Source organism: Chrysoperla carnea, chromosome 2, assembly GCF_905475395.1.
Source record: "Chrysoperla carnea chromosome 2, inChrCarn1.1, whole genome shotgun sequence".
NCBI classification, from domain to species: Eukaryota; Metazoa; Arthropoda; class Insecta; order Neuroptera; family Chrysopidae; genus Chrysoperla; species Chrysoperla carnea.
Window position 1 is genome coordinate 4,573,122 of NC_058338.1, and position 3,870 is coordinate 4,576,991.

Consider the following 3,870-nt stretch of genomic DNA (forward strand, 5'->3'; position numbering starts at 1 on the left):
ATACATACAGCAGATAAATGAAATTAAAAAATGAATAAACACAAAAACAATAATAATTATACTTTGTTCAATATTTATATAATTTATAATCAATTGTGATATAATTAATAATAATAACAGTCTGTTTATAATAAATTTTTAGTAATAATAATTATAATGTAATATATACAAAGTTTTTGTTCTTTTTTTAAATAATCATCAGAGCCATCTTAAAATCTTCAACGCATGTGGGCTACCTGCCAAAATCACCAAATATCCAGGTCCTAATTTGTAACTAAAAACGGTCTGTAGATCTAAGTTCAAAAGCATATAATACACCGAAATCCAAGGTTTTGCTTACTGAAATAACAAAATAATGCGAAACAAACACTATTTAAAAATATCTTAGGAACTATTGCAAATTGAAAAGCAATGCGTTTTTAACGAAATTCGTGACTTTACAATTGACTCCCAAACCGTTTTGTTACCGCCATTTTGTAGATTTTGATGGACTAAAGTCAATTGCGATCCTGAGTCCGCAGATATTTGTAAAAAATCGAAGAACAAAACGTTTTTTCGTATTATACCGGCCACCGTTTTGTTATTTCTGCAAGGAAAACCTTGGTTTTCGGTTAAATAAATGCTTAAACTTAGTGAACTTGGTTCTGCAAGCCGTTTATAGTTACGAATTAGGAGCTGGATTATGGTTTTCATAATTAAGCTGGTCTAATATCCGAGTAACTAAAAGTATTTTTTTAGAGGTTCCCATCTTTGAGTTAGCAACACTCTTTTGTTTGATAACCAACTTGACAGCAGACAGTTGCTTTATGTTTATTTTGGTTTTCCATTTCATACTGTATAGACTCATGCCAGAGTAACGCGTGCGAATTGTTAAAATTGTTTATTTTATGAAGATTTATGAAATTATTTATTAATTTCAGGTAATAGGACCTGTTAATTAGCATTCAAGATTGTGCGATTGCTGCGAAAAGTGTGTGAATATTGAACATCCAGATTGCGAAAAATATTAATACCACAAAATGTTTGTTTTATTTTAATTTAAAGTTGCGAACCTCTAAAAAACACTCGTTATAATTATTGGTTCATTCACAAAAAGAATTACGTTCTAACTCGAAACATTCATGTTCCATGTTGCCTTTTAACGAACAGGTTTTCATTTTTCCTTCAGAGAAAACTGTTTTAAGTGAAACAACTACAGGAAATTTACAACTAGAAACCATTTTGCCCACTTGAACCAGTAGTTAAGGTGACCCTAATATAATCATTATTAATAATAATATATAAAATTTTGGCACTAACATATTACAATGGTTTTTTTTTTATATATTAAACACATTAAATTAGGTTGAATACTCAAGATGGCAAAAATCAGTAGCGGGTTGATCAAGAAAATTGACTTCTAAAATTCCCCAATTATTCCCGATTTTCCAATGTAATTTATCATATAAAGAGGAAGTATTTCTACAAAAACGTTAGATGGTGTTCGTGATCATGATTTTTATCCAAACCTAAAACCAAAATTTCGAGATTTTTCCAAATTCATATGATTTCATCGATAAACTTTCCAAGATTTTTCGATATTTCCTTCAAATAAGATTTATTTTTGGTTTACCATCTTTCTGTTTTTCATAACCTCTGCCATCTTGTGATTTCACCCTTATGGACTTGTGTTTTTATTTTTAAATATATATAATAAATTTTTGTTCTTTGATATTAAAAAAAAAAAAAGGGAGAATGGGGCGGATAAAGTTTACGCGGATTACAAGTATGAAATTTTAGTCACGAAAAACACATTCGTTAAATAATGTTATATTTTTTTTACTGAAATTGTTTTTTAAAAAATACGAGAAAACGACTTTTGTTTCGTTCACTAATTAATGGAAGATGTGCGATTTAAAAAAATCTCTATATTGGCATCTACAACGGAAGACTTCAAAATAATAAATGGTAATTTTTGTTGGCATAATTCAAGGACATTTTCTCGTATTCTTTGAATCACATTTCGTACCAATAAATTTTTTTTAATTCCAACTTATTTAATAATTTTCCAAAATTTCTTAACAATTTTAATAACCTTTTACAAAAAATTACCCTCGAGGGGGTTAAATACTTGAAAAACATTCTCAAAACACTTTTTAAAAAACATTTTGTTACAACAAAAACGGCACGAAATGTATATGACTTAATATGATCGGAATAGAGACATGAAGAGAACGCACACGAAAAAAACAGACAGCTGTAAGGGGTCCCAAGAATTTCATTGTCTTGGGGCCACGACAATACTCATACTTTAAGCAATTTAGGTGCCGAAATCTGAACTATTTCCTCCCCATTATAGACCATTCAAGTCTATAATGTTCGTTCTCCTTTTGTCTGTATTCCGAAGACCTAACATATTTAACTTTACGTATTCACAACCTAACATTTCCTAAAAAAAACGTAAATTGAGGCACTACAGTTTACGGTAAATATTAACAAAATAATAACAGAAGGTTCAATGAACAATTTTTATAATTATGTATTTTTTTTTAGTGAATTAGTTTTCGATTGTGTGCGAAAACCTTGATTTTGTATTATTTTAAATATTTATTTCAAGGATTAAGGGCTTATTCCATTATTTTTCAATAAAATCCTTGATTTCGGCCTTACGCTGCTGGACAAAAGAATAAATAGCCGCACGGGAGTACCATTTGCGAACGAGAGCTGTTCCTGAATGAAGATATCTTAAAAAAAGACCAATCTTTAATGGAGGAGGGAACGCGCTTGTGGTACTACAAGGCAGATATGGTCTGAGTATGATCGTAGGCGTTCCGAAGCTCTTATGGCCTCTGTAAGCAAAAGCGTTGCGGCTATTACATGACACTGGCTAGGCGGTAGGCACGCAGAACGCCTGGACCTGATTGTATATCAGGACTATTGCAGGAGCTACCACAGTGGTGAGGAGGAAGAAACGATGTCTCACCTTCTCTTTCACTGTCCAGCTCTTGTCTTGAAAAAATAAGACTCACTTGAGCCAGACTTTCTTTGACAACCTATTGAAACTTAAATTTGTTGACGTCAAAGCGCTTTTGTTGTTTTTAAATAGCTCCAAATGGTTCATGGAGTAGTGGCCGGACATGAGTCAACCCTCTAAGTGTGTCCTATCCTAGAACACCCACTCAAAACTAATCTAACCTATACTAATCGCGTCATAGAGTACTGTGAGTGCGTTATCTATCAGCTGCTGCTTTCGATATGAAAATGGCATCTATTACCTTCGCGAAAGGGAAACAAATAAAAATATTATTTTCGTTTTTCTCCTTTGTAATCAGTAATAGTGGAAACAGCCCTTAATCAATTACAAACAAGATAATTTGAATTTTCTACTCTAATAAATCACATTTTTGTATAATCATTTTTATGTATCGAAAGAAAAAATAATAATTTTAACTTTTATTTACATGGCATTCAATTTTTCATTTATAAACTATTCGTTACAGCACAAGTTCGGATTTTCCTTTTAATAAAATTTATGAATAAATTTTCATAATGTACACGAATTTTTTCACGGAAGATTACAAAACGGTTAAGGTTTAATATGTTCAATGGACATAAAAAGGAGCACCCATGTTTGAAAAATTTATTCTGTTTTGAAGTGATAATTTCTAATATTAGCCTAAGCGAAACGTACCTCGAACTTACATTAATTAAGTTCGAGGTACGTTTCGCTTAGGCTAATATAAAAAATCATCAAATCAAAACAGAACAAATTTTTCAAACAATTAATCTTTCCTAAAAAAAAACAATTATTTTGATCAAACTTCAAAGATCAAAGCACAAGACGCCTGATATGTTCACATCACAGACAGCAAATTTTTTATTCAAACTGCG

At 31.0% G+C, this 3,870-nt stretch overlaps 1 long non-coding RNA gene across 1 annotated transcript; it reads right to left on the bottom strand.

Annotated features, from left to right (window-relative positions):
* Positions 1–609: 609 nt before the first annotated feature.
* Positions 610–3,507, bottom strand: LOC123293648. Its single transcript, XR_006535029.1, has 2 exons — positions 931–3,507; positions 610–675 (listed from the first exon to the last, which is right to left on the bottom strand). It is a non-coding gene; the product is annotated as an uncharacterized LOC123293648 (long non-coding RNA).
* Between the last annotated feature and the right edge of the window lie 363 nt (positions 3,508–3,870).